This window comes from Monodelphis domestica, chromosome 6 (genome assembly GCF_027887165.1).
Source record: "Monodelphis domestica isolate mMonDom1 chromosome 6, mMonDom1.pri, whole genome shotgun sequence".
In the NCBI taxonomy this organism is placed as follows: Eukaryota; Metazoa; Chordata; class Mammalia; order Didelphimorphia; family Didelphidae; genus Monodelphis; species Monodelphis domestica.
Genome location: NC_077232.1, coordinates 148411790 through 148433593, shown reverse-complemented (window position 1 = coordinate 148433593; position 21804 = coordinate 148411790).

Sequence of the window (21804 nt, the reverse complement as noted above, 5' to 3'; positions counted from 1 at the left end):
GTTGTATTAAATATAACATTTTTTCTAATAATTTATTATTGATCTACATTACTACCAGAGTATTCAGATTAATTTAATTAATTTAATATAATATAATTTAACAAAATAATATATTATATAAATATAATAACATTAATAATAATATAATACATATAATAACATAAATTTAATAAATATAATGCCCATTATATGCTAGGTACAATGCTAGAAACTAGGCAATAATGGTAGAAAATGAAATGGTCCCAGACTTCAAGGAGCTTATATTCTGCCTGGTGAGGGGGTGAGAGAGAGGTAATTTGTTTAAATACAAATAAATACAAAGCAATTTTGGGAGGAAGGCATCACTAACCAAGAGCATAACAAACATTTTTGTTTTATTCTTCTTTTTTCCTGGTAATGTCTATTCAGTCATTTAAAAGTACAAGTATGGTATTTTCATCTGTGGTATTAGGCTAAAGCAATTGGATCTTCTATTAAATGCGTATTGCCATTTCCTACTGCCAGAAATGGTTCAGCATCTACTGCCCACAGCCTGGCAAAGCAGGCTATTTTTATGCAATAAAATATAATCTTGATGAAAACTTTTATTTTTAGTTTGGTCTCATAAAGAAGGCTTATGAAATCACGGAGCCTGTTTTTGTGAGTTCTCCTCTACCCCCACATGCTGTCATAGGCAGTTGGCATTGCCTTGGCAACTTTACAGGATAAAATTGCTGCTTTCTAGACATCTGTATTCAGTGAAAATGATCCTGGCTCTGTTTCATATCCCTGGCTGTTACTGAGAGGAAACCAACCTTCTTGATTTGGGGTACTAAAACCCTTTTCATCTTCTCTGATAGATAGTGCGACAATAAATGAATGAGGTTATATCCACAAGCTATCCTTATAATCTTTCCTCTACACAATTGCCAAAATAATATTCTGAAAGAAAATGTGAACATGTCATCGACTCACTCCAGAATCGTGTATGGCTCCCTATAGCTTCTGGGATAAAACATAAACTCCTTTGTTTAACATGTCTAGCTCTTCAATGTCTGCTTCTAATCTCCCTTTTAACTTCATATCTCTCTGTGCTCTCTACATTTCAGCCAGATTTGTCAATTTATCCTTTGAACTCAGCGTTCCACCTGCTCCATCTGTACCTTTGTCCTATACTCCAGGTCTGAAGTGCATCTCATCTCTATCTCACAATGTTTTATTGCCTTCATGTCTCGGTTTAGGTACTACCTTCTTTGGAAAGTCTTTCCTTATCCTTCAAGATTATTAATATCCTTTTCTATTATCAATTTATCTTGCAGGTTTTAATCTGGGTTCATGTAGGATGTAGAAAGTACATTTCAAAGTAACAGGCAAATTCCTCTGGTGGCAGAGATTATTTTTCATATTGTCTTTGGATTGTCAGTACCCTGTATGGTGCTTTGCATGGAGGACGAGGTATCTAGGAATTTTAGTGGACTGTAAGTTCCATATAATTCAGTATTGTTATGTGTAGCCAAAATATATGATGTGATATTTGCTGTATTAAAGGAGAATGCCAGCCAAGAGTAGTCAGGGGAATCTCACCATACTTATCTGAAGTGTTTTATTCATTTCTGGAGGCTAGGGTGTAGGAAAAAGCATTGATGATCTGGAGAATGTGTAGAGAAGGGGAGCTGAGATGGCAAAGGGCTTGGAATCTGGTATCTGATGACTGGTTGAAGAAACAAGACATAGTTAGCTTGGAGAAGACAGGGAATAGGGTTTATGAATGATAGTGGTGTTCAAGTATTTTAGGGGTGGTCATGCAGGAGGACGTGTTCCATTGGACGCCAGAGCTAATAACCAGGAGCAATGGGAAGATCAGGAAAGATTCGTATAGAAAGCGGTGTTTAAGCTGATTTTTGAATGGAACTAGAGATTCCCAAATGTAGAGGTAAGGAGGAATAGCATTCTAGGGTTAGGATACAGATAATACAAAGGCATGGAGACATGAGATGAATGTGAGGAACAGCAAACAGACTAGTATTGCTCAGTTGTAGAGGAGAGAGAGGTGTGTAATATGGAAAGAAATGGGAAAGATAGAAAGTGGGCAGAGCATTATTAAATGGTATGCTGTGTTACACACACACACACACACACACACACACACACACACACATATATATATATATATATATATATATATATATATAGAGAGAGAGAGAGAGAGAGAGAGAGAGAGAGAGAGAGAGAGATTGGAGTTTAATGGATACAAAGACATTGACATTGTCCCGTATTTTGTGGGAAAATCACTTTGGAATATGGGGAGGGGGTGGAGTCAAGATGGCAGCCTAGTAGCAATGAAAGCCTGAACTTCTCTGACTGTCCTAAATCGATCTTTAAAAACCACCTCAAAATGACAGGAGTAAAAAGAAGGTGTGAGGGGGCTCTCCCACTGAAAACAACTTGTAAGGTAGGAAGAGATTTGATTATCACTGGATAAGGAGGAACCAGAAGCAAAACTGCACATAGAAGAGTGCTGGCTCCCCCCCACCCCATCCTCACCCAATAGCACTAAGTTCTTCATTTGGACATAGGCTAACTTCAGGACCCTGGAACAGGGGCTACACCTGCAAAAGGGCACCTCAGACCAACTCCTTGAAGTTCCAGGCCCTGGCACCAGCAGGCAGGGAGGTCCTGAAGTGCATCATGCTGGGCCCTTTCAAACTACTGAGGCTGAGGTGAAGACTTAGCTCCAGGGCAAAACAACACACAGTGCCTAATCCTGCAAAGCAACAGAGGAGACAGAAGCAACAAGCAGTTTTCAGAATTCTGAGTGAATAGGCAAAAAAGAAGAAAGAAAAAGAAGGCTGGGGAAATGAACAAACAACAGAAGGATCATTTAGCCTTCAAAAGTTTCTATGGGGGCAACGAACAATGTACAGAACCAATAGGGGATGATGAGATGCAAGAAATCACATGCAAAACTTCAGAAAACAAAACCCAAACAACAGGAATTGGTCTCAAGCTCTAGAATCGTTGTGGGGTCAGGATTAGTATTCAGAGAAACTTGAGGAAGGGAGACCAAATTAAGAAGGCTATTCCAATAGGCCATGTGAGAAATTGTGATGCCTTATGCTAGTTTGGTAGCTATATGAATGGAGAAAAATGAAAAATGAAAATAGATAATAGCATTGTGAAGGGAGAAACAATAATATCTGACAGCAGATTAAATGTGTGTGTGTGTATGTGTGTTACTTGAATCAAGAGTTTAGGTTGACACTAAGGTTGTGAGACATGATGGTAACAGCAATAGGAAAGTTGGAAAAGGCAGGGTTTGGGGACAAAGTAATGAGTTCTACTTTGAACATGATGAGTTTGAGATGTCTTTAGACCATTAAGTTTTGAAGTGTCCAATAAGCAGTTTGTGATGTAGGCCTGTAGCTCAGGAGAGAGACTATCAATAGATATGTAGATCTGTATAGAGATGATGATTGAGTCCCCAAATTCATAACATCTTAAACTATTTTCACTCCATGCTAGAAAATAAAAAAAAAACTGTTTTAATATTTCAATCAAAATTTTCCTTTTATAAGAGCTCTTATCATATAAAGATTCCTTGCTTTGTAATATATAATAAATATATTTTCCAGTTGTAAACTGATGTAATCTTTATGAAGAACAATCTGAATGATGCCCAAAGGGACATCAAACTACTCATACCTTTTGACCCCACAAAACCACTACTAGGTCTATATCTCAATGAGATTAAAGATAGGGAAGAATAACCTACATATGCACAAATATTTATAGCAGTACTTTTTGTATGGTTTGCAAAGAACAGGAAATTGAAGTGATGTCTATCAACTGAGGAATGACTGGACAAGTTGTGGTATATGCTTGTAATTGAATACTGTCATGCAATAAGAAATGATGAAAGATGGTCACAGAAATCTGTAAAGACTTATATGATATTATGCAAAATAAAGGGAGGAGAAACAGAAAAGAATTGTACAACAATAAAATATGATGATCATCTGTGAATGAGAGCTATAATCAATAAAACAATGATCTAGAACAAGAGTTTCATGACCAAAAAAAGATTATCCAACTATCAGGAACTAACAGAGTTCAAATGCAAATTGAAACATACCATTCTTTACTTTATTTCCTCCTTGAGTTTTTGTTTAGTATAAGCAAAATGCATCTTGATTCACAACAAGATAAAAATAAAATTTTGTTCTTATGTGCTCTGGAAAAAATAAAAATTGTTACAATTAAAAATATAGTAGATATATTTTCTCTTAAGGCAAGTTGCATGATAATGTGGAGCCACATGATAAAGTATCAAGTGCCTCTGTTTTGAAATCAGCAGACCTAGACAGTGTCTATGTCATTCTGGTCAAGTCCCTTCCCCTCTCTGATCCTTAACTTCCTCACTTGGAATAAGATAATAATACTTGTGCTATACCTCTCATAGGATTATTATGAGGGAAAGTGCCTGGGGATAGGTTAAAGCATTGCCTAAGTATTCAAATGCAATTTCAGTCTTAGAGATTTAAATGATCCTTCTATTAATGTTGATCTTAACCCATTCATGTCTGAAAACTTGTACAACTCTTTTCTGTGACCTGCCACAGGCCTTTCACAAGGGATCCAATTACCAGGCCAAGGATCATCTATTTATCTTGTTAACTGGTAAAAAAAACAAAAACAAAAACAAAAAAAACTCTTAATAAATATGTTAATATTATAGTTAAACTTATTTTTGCAAATAGATACATTTTTTAGTAATTGTTTTCTGACATTTCATTACTGACATTGTCTCTATCTTTCTTCTGCCCTCTCCTTCAGAAAGCAGATAATATGATATAGGAAAGTGATGGTGAACCTTTTAGAGACTAAGTGCCCAAACTGTATCCCTCATACCACATGTGAACCCCTGACTCACTCCAGACAGGGGAGGGAGGAAGCTCTCCCATTGGGCTGCAGGGCAGAAGGGCAGGTGATATGAGAAATGTCCTCAGGTGCACATGGAGAGGAGGAGGGGAACCACCCCTAAGCATGTGTGCTATAGGTTTGCCATCATGGATATAGGAGATACATATACCATCATCCAATACCCATTTCCATGTTTATCATGTTGTGAAAGTTGAAATATCACTTTTCTAAGAAAAAAATAACTAATGAAGGAAGTAAGGTGAAAAATGGTATGTTTCAGTCTCTATTCAGATTCCATCAGTTTCTTTTATGGTGGTGGATAGCCTAGCATTCAAGAGTTCCTTGGAATTGTCTTGGATCCTTGCATTGCTAGTAGTTGAATTAATTAATGATTGTTCATAATATTTCTGAAAGAAAATCAGGAGTCCTGTCTGGGTTCACTCTAGGACAAATCACTTCACGTATTTGTTACTCAAATTTCACATCTGTAGAATTCAGGTTCAAATTAAATGACTTCTAAAATTCTCAGTATTGATGGTGTTCTTGGAATCTATTTTTTTTTGCTTCTTCTATAACTTGGTTACCCTCTTTCTCCAATCAGTTTTTACTTGCAAAAAGCAATAAATATGCTAAATTGTCCTTAGAAAACCCTATACAGTGATAATCTAAGGCACCTTTCCTATACCTGCAAATAATACATCAGTTGATGCTGCGGTTGGTTACAGAGGAGGACATGGTTCATTTTTTCTATATCCCTGTGTTCATTTACTGACACTATTTTTCCAGGCTTATATAGGAGTCTCCCGAAGCTCTGATTGAGAAGGTTTCCTTGGGATTTGAATTCTTCAGTGACTAAGACTTAATGAAAGGCTGTGGGCAGAAGGTCTTCTCTTAAGGAGAAGCCAGAAAAGCTAGCTCAGTCATACAAAGTTGGAGAAAGCACTGAATTAAACAATGAGAAAGTAGAGGGAGGAAGAAGGAAGTGAGGAGGCAGAAGGAAATAGAAATTAGATCCTGGCATTTAAAAAAGAGAATTTGAGGGTCAAGATATGGGAGAGAGAATTAAGATGTTTACTTGAGAGCCAAAGAGGACCTTAGAGATCATATAGTCCTTATGAGTAAGACTGAAAGACTGAGTCTTTGAGAGAGAAATTTCCTAAAGAGTTAACAGAATTTATCATGCTCTGTTTTCTGCAAGTGTGGGCATATTTTTATGCCCAGCCACATGAGGCCAGACTGCCTTCCAGCCTCTCCTAAATTGGTTGCAGCTGGACAAATTTCACTACTGCCAGCAGTATTGCTATATAAGGAAATGACCATCTCTAAGCAGCATCAAACACCTTCCAGGGAAACCCTTTCTTGATAGTGACAATAGGTACCAGTATAGTGGACAGACTTGGAGTCAGAAAACTTCGGGTTTAAATACAAGTTTTACTACTTAATATGCCTTTCAGCTATAAATCTAATTTAGTCTATTTCTGGATGCTTGTTTGCTCTTAGCAAAAGTAGGAAATAGGAAAGATATTAGGTGACAAAATCATAATGTTGCTGGGAAAAATTTACAACCATTTATTTTCCTATCTGTAAAAAGTGTGGGTAACATTATTGACTTACACAATGTGAATATGCAGCAATTTTCTCTGGGCTTATTCACCTAGAAAAAAGTCTGGTTATATCTCCCATCAAGGGACCTGAGAGCGGCCCTAAGGGATTGCAATGCTTCTTCTTTTATCATAAGGGCTTAAATCCATACTTCAATATGTTTTTCTACTTAGCCACCAGTTAGCTGTAGCTCCCTTTGGCCAATTAATACTGATTACCTTTTACAAAAGGATATTTACTTAAACTTATAGCAGGAGCAGAATTACAAACATTCCCTTACCCCCAAGTACCAGCAGGAAACACTCTCCACTCCATCACATAGGTTTCTGGGAAGAGCAGCCTCAGACTTAATGCACTATCTACATAGCATTGATCATACTAAGTTCATAGCTGAGGTCACAGGATGAATCCTTGCCTCAGCTACAGATTGCTTCAGTCCCAAAGGAAACTCCTTGCTCTCTGGGATATTGATGCTTGATTGGCTGCACAATTTGGGATGGAAGCTGTACCTAGACTCGATCTCCAATCTCCTTCACCTATACAGAAAGAACAAATGCTAAAGCAAAGAACCCATGACCATCCTCAAGGGCTATGTATGGTCTCAGAAGAAGAGAGCCCATGGTTTTAACACGTCCTTTCTTCTTCCTACCTGAAAGCTGACAGGAAAGAAGAGGTCAGACCAAAAAGAGAAGGGCAGTTTTTTTTTTCCTTTTGAATGTACCCCAGTTCTGGCTCCAAAGACAGTCACATCACTAGCAGACCAGAATTAGTGATTGAATTTCTGCGAATGCCCCCAAACTTGCATGGGGAGCACCTCCCCAAATTCTTTGCACATACTCATTAAGAACATTGGTTACTCTACTAAATTATACCATTTGATTTTCACAACAAACCTGTGAGGTCATTCATATGATTCTCATTTAAGAGATAGATAATAATGGTAGCTAAGATATATCTCTTTAAAGTTTGCAGTGCTTTATGTGCATTCTCCAATTTGATTCTTGTGATCACCCCACTAAGTAGTTGCTATCCTTATTCTCATTTATAGTTGATGAAACTCAGACAAGGAAAGGTTAAATGGCTTTCCAAGCATCAAATTCTTATTCGGTATTTCAGACAGGATTCAAATACAAGTCTTCCTGACCCAGAATCAGTTCTATACAGGGTCCACTGTCACACTCGGAAAGATACCTCTTGAAATTATAGTTAATGTCTTAAATAATTTAAAAGGTGGTTTTATACATCAAGAAGATGTGAATTCCCATCCTGTCTCTGACATCTATTAGGTGTATAACTCTCAGTTCACTAGGTATCTTCCTAAGATAAGAAGTTAAGGAGGGACCAGCTAGCTGGTTCAGTGGATTGAGAACCTGAACCAGAGATAGGAGATCCTGGGTTCAAATTTGACCTCAGATACTTTACTAGCAGTGTGACCCTGAATAAGTCACTTAACCCCCACTGCCTAGTACTTATCTCTCTTCTGCCTTGGAACCAATACCCTGCATTGATTCTAAAATAGAAGGAAAGGGAAAAAAATTAGAGATGTGATAAGCTTTGAAATATGAAGTTTTGTCTTTGGGTATATTCTGTGCCTTTGAAATCATACTTCCAGCCCCCTTTTATTTTGTGAATAAGCAGACAGAAATTAAGTGATTTGCCAGGGGTCATACACCTCGTATGTAACCACTAATAGAGACCCTGCTTTTTGGCTCTAACACAAGTGGTTTTTCTCTTGCATCATGCTGTCCTTCTAGGTGGGCTATACCATTCTGCTTCCTTGACTCATAGTGAAATGTTCTCAAGAGAAACATGTTGGGCTATAAAGTACTTTTGTCACTGATGAGTGATTAATTTATTTTTCAATGTTTTCAACCCACAAGCTGCAGATTCTATTTTTGAAGGGAATTTCTAAAGACAACTTTTCCTAATGATATGGGAAGAATCAGACTTTTCCAATCACCACCACTTACCATTTGGCTCTTTCATCTCTTTAAAAATGATTGCTTTGGGGAGGTTCAGATTTAAGCTATGTGCTGCCCCAACGTGTAAGCATACTAGAACTTTATTCCTTCTAATCTCTTGTCTTACATACCCTGCCCAACCCCCATGAAAAAGGCCTTTCTTTGAAAGTTGACTTCCTTAGTAATAACGTGGTTACCCTTTGCCTACATCTAATTGTAAAGACACAATTGGAACTGATTCCTTTGATTCCCCCCCCCCTTTGATCTGCTCAAAAGCATGGTCAGAATGAATCTTACACCATTTGGAAGCATGTAAAAGATGCTCGAGTTTGTTAGCTATACACTTGACTCATAACATACTCACAACACAGATGCATGTTCCACATACGTAACACCAGCCTCCCACGGCTTCTCTTCCCACAAACACACTAATAATGCCACATGGCACAACACCCACACCTCCTCAGGCCAGCAGGATCACTATGCTGCATTATCACGAAGATACTGAAAGCAAGAACACACACGCACAACACCCACCCGTTGGGGAACAATCGCAGAGCAGAGCACACTCTCTTCTGCTTTTTTGCCTTTCCCTCCCACTGAGAGGTAAGCAGATATGAGGATGAAGATGCTTTTACAATCTTAAAAGCCACTAAGGATTCTAGAAATATTCAGAGGTTACGGTCCTAGGGAAAACCATTTCTAGCAACTCACTCTGGGTTGTCAGGAGACATATCACCTTCTGAAATCCGAAGAACCATTGTGCTCCCTTGACACGTGCTCTTCTCCATTTCATCCTTACAAATGAGCCCATGTCTAGACAGTCAGGAATAGAAAGGTCTACTACTGTGTTTGAATATAAGCATGTCTCACTGCTATTGGCATTAGAGGATCCATTAAACACACACACACTCAAGAGTATGCACACATATGCAGTCTATGGAGGGCACTGCCAATGCTGTCTCTTTGCAAATGGCATCCATGGAACAAGAAAGTAATTCCATGTTAGGAACATTTTTTAAAGCTTACAATTTCTAGTTGTGATGATCTTTGCATAAACTATCAATAGAATTTTTCATTGCACTGTAGTATGTGCCAAGCATTGTGTATTATTAAATGGACTTTCAAAGCCAAAAAAATAAATAAAAGAGGAATAGATTCTGCTCTCAAGGAAATTACAGAATCATTTAATTTGATGCTTTCAACAACACTTAGGTAGGCAGTGTGAGTAATAACATCCCTTTGTTATACATTGGAAGTGGAGCCTTAGAAGTAAATCAATTGATCAGTAAGTAATCCTTTGGTTCCTACTATGTGTCCTAGGAACTTTGTTGTGGCTGTTCAGTTTCATCAAATTCTTCAGTCTTTATTTGGGTTTTCTTGCCAAATATACTGCATTAGCTCACCGTTTCTTTCTATAGCTCCATTTGCAGAAGAGGAAACTGAAGGAAAGAGTTAAGTGACTTTCCCAGGGTCATACCACTAATCAGTATCTGAGATCAGATTTGAATTCAGGAAGATGGATATGACTTCATTCCTGGCACAATGTATACTCCTCTACCAAGTTGCTTCTAGCTGCCAAGTCATTTCATCGGTCTGAGAAATGAGAACAAAGAATAAAGGAATCTCCTCTGGCACTGAGCTGACTTACTCAAGCCTTCATGAGTAGGAAGTAAGAAAACAAAACCTTGAATCCAGATCTTCTGATTATAAGAGTGGTTCTTTTCCCATTGGTCCAGCTCCAACATGTTGTCCACAAGCTTGGGTGCACTTTTAGGATAGTTGCGTATCCTCTATAGCATGGGCTCGAGATCTCTGACATTAGTGGCCTAACCTTATCTTCCGCCAACTGCCTGTGTATATTCACAGCTTTTGGGGGACCTTCTCTTCCTCACTTGTAAAATTAATAGGTTCAGCTCAATGATTCCTAAGACTCCCCTTTTTATCCAAAGCATAGATAGCATTCACCTCAGTTTGAATAGAAATAGAGTTCAAACATGGGTGAGCATAGTTACCCATTTAATGGGAATACTTTGGGGAAAGATAGTACCCCCAATTTTATGATAGTGCAACATAACCAGTTTCCAGGAAATCTTAGTGTTGTTGAAAATCTATACATCTTAAAAAGATAAAGTAAACTTTGATCACCCAAAATTTAAAGTTGTTCCTAAATAATTTTTCTGTGCATGTTGTGTGCATGGATATGCTGATAATAAACACTTAAAACTTAATGAAGGAAAGAACTTTTGGCGGAGGCAGTTTGGAGGTAACATTTACAAACATAGAATTGTAGGAAAAGTTGAATTGATCCCTGGAAACTTCAGGGGACTCCAAATACAAGATATGCTAGATTGTGGACTCTCTGGGGCTGAGGGACTTCCTTGCTGCCCCCTGCCCTGTGGTGGCTCATATCTTTGGGATGATTCAGAAAGGCATGCGTGACCTGTTTGTTGGTCCTCCTGGGCCTGTTAGAGCCGCTGCTTCTTCTCCCAGTGAGGATGCATCATTAAAAAGGAAAGCACATTTCCAGTCTGATGGCTCTTCATTGTCCCCTCCAGGTAGCACTGTGTAACTCCTCAGCAAGTGGCCTGTAGGCTGACCCTTCCCCATCCTGTCAGCATAGAGACCAATGGATGATGGCAGCTAGAGTCCTGGGAGTCCACTAGATAAGCTTGTTCTTAGAACTTGGCTGCCTTTCTTACTTTCTGTTACATTCCTTCCAGCTCCAAGTCTATGATCCACATCATAAGGTTATCTCTTCTAGCTCTAAAAGTATGCTAGCCAAATAATTCTATGGATTAAAGTGAAATAAGAGAACACAAGCAAGGTCTAAGGGGCTTTATCAGGACACAGTGACATATAAAAATAATTGTAGCAATAATAATAACTGACCATTACATGTAACTTTATAAAGTTTATAAGCTACTCTCTATGCACTCTTATGAACAAAAATTTATTACCTGCCTACTATGTGCCAGGAATAGTGCTGAGAACTGGAAATACAAAGAACGATGAAAGACAGCCCCTGCTCTCAAGAAACATAATCTAATTGGGAAGACAATATATAAAAACCCAAGTATAAATAAGAGGTATGAATGTCTGTATGTTTCTCTTTATCTTTCTATAGAATTAATTAGGGGAATTTAAAAGGGAAGGTTTTAGCATTAAAGAACACTGGAAAAAGCTTTGAGCAAAAAAATAGGATTTTAACCTACTTGAAAGATGCTGGGAAATGGGGATTAGAGAGAGAAAGAGTGCTCCAAGTATAGACAAATGTAAATGAAAATGCATGGAGTCAGAAGATGAATGTTGACAGCAGGGTGACCAGTGTCACTAGATTGTAGGGTTTAAACAGTGAGGAAAGGATAAAAAAGCCAGGAAAAGTAGGAAGGGGCCACCTTATATAGATTTTTGAATGCCAATCAGAGGAATTAATGGTGGATTGGAGGAAATAGGGAACCATATATGTTTATTGAAGGGGATGGAGGGGTATCCCATGATTAGTTCTATACTTCAGCAAGATCATGATAGGAGCTATTATTCCCATTTTGTAGATGGAGTCCAGAGATATGCTTATGGTCATCCAGTTAATTGTCAGAAACAGGATTTTAACCCAGGACTCTGCTGAATCTAAGTTTAGCCCTCTATCCATTAATCCAAGCTGTCAGAAATATTACTTCAAAAAGTGTGTTATATATAGCAGAGGCCCACTGAGATGACAGCACCAGTTTAACCTGCATAGATCAGAGAATGGGTTAACTTTTTTGAGCAAAGGCATTTTACGTTCCATGGAGTGAGGAGGCCCAGTTACAGTGACAGATTCTACAAATAGCCAATAAAATGAGAAGCTTAAGTAACAGTGCACATGTTGGGGCAGTCTGGTGGAAGAGATGGCCTTGTGTGCAGAAATAGCCAGTGTGACTCATTAATATATGGAGGCACTCTTACGGCACTTAGAGATCATATAAAACCCATTCTACATCTTGAGCAACCTTATTCAGGACTGACATATTTAAAGGTGACTCTCAGTTAACTCAAGGCCGGTTTCTTTGTAATGGGTACCAGTTCTTTTTGTCTGTTCTTGAAAAGAAAATGTTGTAAACCCCAATGTTCAGTAGCTACCATTGTCAATCTGGTAGATAACCAGCTACATATAGTTTGACATGAGCTAAGGCAAGGAAAAATAGATTCAGTAGTTATGTCACAGAAAATGATGGACTCAGAAAGACCCATTTCTGAATATTTTCTTAGACATTAGGAAGTATCCAAGTTTCATGACTTCAGGTGCTTCGACTATGAAATAGGGATGGTATTATTACTTATCCCAAAATGGGTAAATGGAATAATAAATATAAATTGCTTTGCAAATCCTAAAGCACTTTATTAATGTTACTACTACTACTGTCATATTCAAGTATGAATTACATATATGATAACATCAAAACATACCTTTCTTTTCTTCCAGTGTACATAGCATTTCACATCTCATTTGAAGTAGTGTAGGAATTGATCATCAAATTGATTCTGCACAGAACTTTGCCCTAAAAGCTTCCATAAAATTAAAAAAATCTCAGACTACCAGGGACACAGAGCATTGGATAGAACATTAAACTGGTTGTTGGGAGACTAGGCTCAAGTATAAGTTCTGGCACTGACTCTGTGTGTGATTTATAATATCACTTTCATCTTCTAGGTTTAAGTTGCCTTAAGTATAAATATGTCTTTCATTACTTAAGCTCCTACAAACTATAGTACCTTTATCACATTCCAGGCTATCCCATGGAAGCTTGGGGACATATAATGATGTCTAACCAGCTACTGTGCTAGATATAGAAGACTAAATAATCTCTGAGGGCTTTTCCAAATCTAAGATTCTATTATTTGATAAAAGTGATTCATTCAGGTGACCAGAAGTGCTCAGCTATCTTTAAAAAAAAAGTTAATTGAATTTTCATCCCAATTAATGTAATAGCAGTTTTCAACATTTAAAATATAATTTTGCATCTCAAATTCTCTCTCTTTCCCCCTCCCTGGACCCCTTAGATAGTATGCAATCTGATATAAATTTTACATGTCTAATCATGTAAAACATTTTCCCATATTAATCCTTTTAAAGGAAGAAACTAAAAAACCCAAATTAAGAAAGAACTCAGATATTTTTCCTACCTGTTTTAGCAAAAATGAAGAGACAATAGGAGTCTGCTTCATATACTGCCATATTTGAGGTCCATTTGACTCTAAAATTTATATGTTGGAAGTAAAATGTTTCTTTCAAGTGTGATTGTTTAGAGCTTCTTCATGGAAAAGCAATTGACAGGATGGATAGGTTGTTCTGACCAAAAATGAGATCCTGAAACATACCCAAGACTTTTGAAAAGCAAGATTTAGGCTACTTTGTGAATGTAGATTCTGGGGGAGACATTAATGATGCATAGGTTATTTATATCCAACTCTTTGAAAGACAACTAACTGATTTTTTTTTCTTTGCTACCATTGTCTTTCCCAATATTTTCCTCTATGGTTCTGAGGAAAATGTATTTATGCCCATATTCTTTCCAACAATTAAAAAAATATGCTTGTATTTTGGAGCACTGTTTTGTTTTGCAGAATCAATTTCAAAACAGTTAACAGATGCAATTATTCTTAAGTGAACCATTTAAGATATATTTCTATAGCAGCATGGCCTAATGAATAGAAAACTGCTCTTGGAGCGAGCTTAGGTTCAAATTCTTCCTCTGAGATCTACTGGCTGTGTGATCATAGGAAAGTTATTTAATCTCTTTGTGCCCTGGGAAACTCTTAAGCTATAATCCATGTGAATTACTTATTCAAGTAAAATCATGGACATGGACCCTTCTTCTCTATTCCTTCCACACACTCTTTTAGAAAGTTCGTAAAAGGTGACTAATCCCATGGTCCTTTTGAAAGTATGAGAAATAGAATATTTCCTAGACTAGAAATGAAGGGAGAAAAAAAAATCAACTTTCCTTAGACAAAAGTTAGCAAGTACAGAAACTTAACTGTCTTAATAAATAAGGGAAATTTTGATGTCCAATATTTAAAATATCCATTTGAGTGATTTAAAATATAATTAATAACATAGGCAAAGTATTTTAACAAATGGAATTTTATTTGAATAAGATTATAGTCTACTTGACTTTATGAACCTCATAAATGCCATTTCTCTTTTAAAGGGGAAATAATTTTTGAATGGCAAGTGATGCCATTAATTAGAACTTTTCAGAGGAGGGGCACTGCAGCAGTTATATATGATCTGATTTGAGAATCTCTGTTCTGAGCCTGATAAATAAGATATTTGTGTATTTTGTAAATATTCCATGAGAAAGTCTATAAAATACTAAAATTGCTGAAGTGCAAATATTTATCACTGATCCAATAAGATTTTATGTGCCTTTTAACTGCAGTATTACATGTTTTATGCTCCCTTAGTCTTTGGTGTGGTATACATTTAGCTTCTTCCATGGAAATAATTTCATAATCAGCAGAGATCTCTAAACAATATTTGGTAACAGCTTCATGGATCTTGGATGCTGAGAGGGAGTCATTATTTCCCCCATGGTATAAATAAGGGGCCATTCAAACTGAAAAACAGCTCTCACATTATGGAAGGCTCAGTACATAAGATAGTAATTACATTTGTTTCACTGGTTTTGTCAGGTTTACAAACTTTTCTACCCATTGGAGGTTGGCCCCTATTAGACAAGCATTCCTACTTCCTTTCTGATATACAGGTAGCTCATTTAACATTGCAGACCCAGGATTCAAGCACAGAACAGGCTGTTCTACTGCTTAAGATGAGTAGAAATAAGGAACAGTCTGTGTCAGTCCTTTATGTGGGGCTACCATATCAGAAGAAAAAATAAGGAAGCTTTCGATCTTGTCTGGTGTTTGAGAACCCAACACCACATAGTTAAAGCACACATAGTCAAACTCCTGGTTATACATTAACAGATTACACAAAATCTTAAGTAATAATTGGAGTTAGTTGTTCAGAGAATTCACTGAGAGCAAATAGAGAATTTAGGCTTTGAGAATTTCAGTGTCAGATCTATCACTGACCTGCTTTGTGAACTTGGGAGAATAATTTGCTCCATTATACCTTTATTTCTTCTTTGACTAAAATTGGTTTCCTCTACCACTTTAGCTAATGGGCTTGTGATGGGAAATAATGAATACCAGTGACAGTGAAATCATTTGCCAAAGATTGCTATAGGCACACTTAATCATAGATGTGGGGATTTTGGGTAAACTACCTTGTCTATTTTCTTTCTGTTCCCTTCTGCAGTATAAATACTGGGACTGGACTTAAGAGAAATATCTCCCGGTTTAGCTTTAAAGATTCTCCTAAGTAGCCCCACAACCAATGTTTTGAGCCTTATTGTACATTATCCACCCCCCACACACACAAATACACACACACAGACACACACACATACACACACACATACACACACACACACAGGATATTTCATCTCCTGTCTTCAGGCCTTTGTATTAGCTATCTCACATGACTGGAATTTGTTATATATACTTGCATGGGTTTGTATATACACACTCACACACATATGTATATATATAACATTACTTACAAGAAAATATAAATTATTAAATTTTTGTTTATTATAATTCTTCTTTACCTCTGGTCTATAAGAGGGAGAGAGAGACAAACCGATAGACAGTTAAAGGCACCAGGAGACTTTGAGTCTTCATCCTACCTCTGTCCCAAAGTATGTAACTTTGGACAAACGACACACATTTCTGAGTGTTGGTTTCTTCATTTGATACATGAACCTTCCTAGTAAAGATAAGCTAAATATTTTTTAAATTTACATAATTTAAATTTTCCAATTAACAAACATTTATTTTTCCTCTCTTTCCTACCACCAACTGCAAAAAGAAAAGAAAACAAAACAAACTCCCTTGTAAATATGCAGTTAACAAAATTAATTACCACATTGGCCAAGTCCAAAAATGTGTCTTATATTTTTTTTTCCTAAGAGAGTATCCTCTCTCAGAAGGTAGGTAATTTTCTTTATTTTTGGTAATCTGGAATTCTAGTTAATATACTGATTAGAGTTCTCAAATCTTTCCATGTTGCTAATTTTTATGAAGCTATTTTTTCATGTATAAATTGTTCTGGGTTCTGCTTACTCTACTGTGTATTGGTTCATCCAGATTTCCCCATATTCCCCTAAAATATCCTTTTCGTCATTTCTTATGATATGGAAATGCTGTATTTCCCTCATATACCATAGTATGTTGTCATTCCCAAATTAACGAGCACCCCCAATAAATCCACATTTCAGTAGATCTTTGGTTCAATGGATGTGGGCATTCTCTTTAGTGGTAGAGATCACAACCACTTTCTGACTTCTTATCCTATAAACTTCCTTTATATAGAATCTGCATTCTGGATATCCTCCCCTTGGTCTTTTAATAGTTAACATATAAGTATTTGTATAACACTCAATTTGTTTGTCACCTCTTATTATATACTTTTCAAATCATATACTTATTACTTTTCGTGTGCTACTGACACACTTTTCAAATCATATATTTCTCGAATAGTATACTTTATGTCAGTTTTTACACACATGTCAATGCTCATGTCCATCATGTCTCTAAATTGCTCCGTACATAACTCACAGTTTTGTTACTACATATTACTATATGCAACCAAATAGTATCATTGGAATATTATTGAATGAGGGAAAAGGGAAACAAACATTTATTAAGTACTTACTGTATGTCAGGGTCTAACATATGGATTTGGACATATTAGGTGCTTAATGATGTGTGTCAAATTGTTACTCTATACATAAAAATTGAAGACTACAAAAGAAAGAAGTCATTATCTTTTTTTGTGCAATGAGTTATTTACAGTGGCTTCAATTTCTATTTGCTCCTTTTAATTCAACAGGGGAAGGTAGACAACTACTTCCATTTAGCCCCCAAAGAATTACTGACTACACAGCATGGTGTATAGAGAGCTAGCTTCAAAGTTAAGAAGGCAAGAGTTCAAGTCCCACCTCTGAATCAGAGGCAATCTGGGATCATGTGTAACGTTATAAGACTGATAGGTATACTAGCTACTAATATGATTTGGTAGAGGGAATTTCCTCCCTGAGAATTTCCTATGCTAGTGAAATCGCAAACATGACTCAAATCAAACAAACAAATATTGTGAGCTGCTTTACCTTTTATTCTTTCTTTTAAAGGTGCCTTTCTTATAAAATGGGACACTAAATAGCTACAACTTCTCAGGAATTCTTATTTCCTTAGTGAATGAATTGCTCAATATAGTCTTACTGTCTAAATTTAGATGGGTTACTTAAACATTGTAAGACACTTATTTTCCACATATAAAACTTCATGACATTATTTAACTTCCCACTCTCACAAAGGTTAAATGTTATCATTATATGAACGATGAAATCATACTTAAATATTTCTGTAAGTTTCCCAGAAGAGAAACATTGTGAGTATAAGAAAACCTAACAACCCTACATGACAAAAGGTAGAACTGAAAAAGAAAGATTTTTCAAGGTAAAATATCATAAAGAGCTGTAATTCCCATCACTTGTCAGCAATATGTCTACAAACATATTAACCATGCTTTTTTTAGAAGCCTAATGAGGTGGAATAAGTTAAGAATTACAACAGGGTGGTTGTATATGCATGTATATACCTTTGGCCCTTTTAACTATAATAGGTTCCCATATTTTAATACTTCGTACGTTGCTCAGCTGTTCTTCTGTGACTTTTGACATTGGGGATATATGCAATTACTTATTGATGATTACAATGTTATCCTCTATTTAATTCTTCTAAAATTTTATTCCCTTCAAGATATGCTTTTGTTAAGCTTGTTATAAACATGTTAAAGGGAATATTTTCTGATAGTGTAAGACTCCATTTAAGAGCTAATTTATATCATGCTATCTTATAATATTTTCTTTAGGAACAGTAGAATTACATGAGTGGCAAAATTGACTGCTTTTTATTATTTGTTTATTTCTGTATTTTGAGGTAAATGTTTTAGCTTTCCTGTAGTATAGGATACCAAAAGATTATACTTTTTAAAAATATTTATTTTAAAAATATTTTTCCATTTTTACATGATTCACTTTCTTTCCCTCCTTTCCTTCCCCTTCCCAAAACCAACAAACAATTCCAATGGTTTATACAAATGTTATTATCACTTGATACCTATTTCCATAGTATTCATTTTTTCAATAGAGCAATCTTTTAAAACCCAAACCTCAAATCCTATACCTTATATAAACTAGTGATCAGTCATATGTTTTTCTTCTGGGTTTCTACTCCCACAGTTCTTTTTCTTGATGTGGATAGCATTCTTTCTCATAAGTCCCTCAGGGTTGTCCTAGATCATTGCATTGCTGCTAGTAGTAAAGTCCATTACATTTGATTGTGCCACAATGTTTCAGTTTCTGTGTACAATGTTCTCTTGGTTCTGCTCATTTCACTCTGCATTAGTTCATGGAAGTTCTTTCCAGGGTTGCACTCTAAGGGAATTACTTTTGAGCCATATATTTTGGTTATACAGATGTATAGGTGGAAGTTTATCATTATGGAAGATATGATAATTCCTCTGATGAATAACTAGTTAGAGAACCACATATATTTTGACTGATATATTTTATAAGTACATGATATTGGAACTTCTTGTTATTCTTATTTTGAGGGTTGTTGGTCTCTTTGCTCTCCTTCTCTGTCTCTTCCTCTTCCTTTTACTTTTCCTTCTTCTCTTTCCACCTATACTAAAAGTGTATAGACTAATCATTTGCCTAATTGCACGACTAGTCAGCAGAGTTTTTTTTTTTTAATTTAGTTTAGAGGGGTTTTTTGTTTGTTTATTTGTTTGTTTGGTTTTTTGCTACCTAGACTGGTTGTACTTCCTTAGGCAGCCTTATAAGATTTTTTGCTCAAAGGAAGTCATGATATTAATGTGGAACTTAGAGTAAATGCCCCAGAAGCTTTTGTCCTACTATAATTCAAAACTCCTCAACTCAAGTGATCTGTCAGATCTCCTATCTCAGCTTTGCTTGTAGTTGGGATTATAGGTATGTGATACCTTACCCATTCTGTAAGTTCTGTAAGTTCTGTAAGAACTTCTGTAAGATTTTTTCTCCCTGAGCTAGTGGATTTTGTGTCATCAATGGCATGTGAGGTTATTAGGGGAATAACTTAAAATACTTTAATAAAAGTATAATTAATAAATAAATACCTTAATAACCTTTAAAATACAAACCCTAAATGAGGTAGGATGAGAAGCAATTCAATATTAAAAGTCATCATTAAGTAGTTCTCTAATATATGGTGACTCATCTTATTTTGATACCTCTGCTACCACTGTGGAGGAAATCAAGCAACTTTTGAAAGTACATGAACACTTTTACATTTTTAATCTCATATTTAAGACATGAATAGTATGAATAACTTGAATCAAGTCAATCAATAGTTTTAAAAATTGCTCCATTCATGAGGCATGAGCTAATACCACTGAAAAATAAATGAAAGCATTTGGTTTGGTTTCTTTGAATTTTTGAATCCAAAATACAATAAATATGATTAAACTTTTGTAGTTTTATGTTGAGAGAAGTGAAAATTCCTATTTCTAAAGCAAAGAAAGCCACTTACTCAAATTTAACAGCCAAAAATTAGAGGAAAATATAGATAGAAAATATATACCAGAGAATATAAAGATCATAAAGATCTCCCATGTGGAATACTATTTGAGAGAGAGAGAGAGAGAGAGAGAGAGAGACAGAGACAGAGACAGAGACAGAGACAGAGACAGAGACAGAGACAGAAGATAGAGTCAAAGAGAAAGAAAGATAGAATCCCAGATCTCATCCCAGGAGTCCTCAAAATTTCTGGTATAGCAAATTAGGGATAGAGACCTGTTGAAGAAGTCTAGCTCCTCACATGTTGCCTTCTTCCCAGAGCATTTTTTCTTCAGGAGCTTGCAGTGGTATTTGGCATTTTCTATCTTCTCTTTTGTAGCTGGAAGCCAGAAGTGTCCAAAACCTGAAGAGATCTGAAGAAAGTCAAAGCAAGTTCAAAGACCATGAAGAGACTGGAGCTCTCCTAACTTCCACTCTCACCAACTTCTCCCTATCCCTCAACAGGTGATAGACATTGATCTCTACCAATAAGGAGAAAAAATCTTATCTAGGGGCTTTGAAACTCAAATACACTCATTAAGTGTTCCTTACATACAATGTATTGATACTTATTAGGTATATAAATTGAGGCAGGTTTCAGTTGAGAAAAAGCTTATAATTTGATTCATAATTGTAATAATTCACAATAATAATACTTTCTGTGTTATCTCCTCTGCTACATTGACCTTTAATCTGAAAAGATAATTCTATTCCTAACTTGCTTCAAAAGTAGAATGGATCGTGTATTGTGCTGATGTTTTACCTTTTTGGAGGTCTTTAATCACAGGCTAAGTATGTTGTATTTGTTATAGTGCATGGGTTGGACCTGGAAAATCTCTTCTTACTCTCAAATTTTGTGATTCCATCATCTGTATAACTGTCTCTTTCCCATACATAAAGGCATTTGTGACATTCTATATCCCCTATAAAACCTTCCAAGATTAATTGAAACAGATAGATGTTGTCTTCATCCAAACCCATTGTTCATAAAAATTAACCTCAAAATTTATTACCAACATATTTGAGATATTTTATTAAAAAGTGAAAAGTTTTATACAATCTGAAGGGAAACCAGTGTATGGAATATTTTTTGAGGATAGCAGGAAACTATAAACTGCTCATTAAGAAATGAATCATGAAGAAATGGTCTGCCATTTTCAATCAAAGTTGGGCTCTCTGATACTGCTACATGGTCAGTAGATTGGACTGGGAAAGGGGTCTGCATTAGCTCCATTAGGTCTCCATGTCAAAGTGATTTTTTAAACAATTTTTGAAGCAATGTACTAGTAATAATTTGTTCAAATTATTAGCCAAAGGAACGCTGCTATTTGCATTTTTAAGCAGCTGGAACTTGATACTTACCCCAAAATGGGTATTATTCAAGAATACTGAAATCCCCCTATTCATTCATAATCTTTCACCTCTCCCTCAGCCTTCCCTTACCAAATCTTTATCTTTGTATTTACTGACTTCTAATTCCTCAACCCCTCAATTTGCACTCCTCATTAGCCGCTCTCTCCTCTTTTCCTCATCATAATCCCTCAAAGAATCAAATCATCTCAAATTGTACCCTCTTAAATCCCTAGACATCTTATCATTTTGGCAGTTTTAGCATGACAAGCCACAACCTTGGA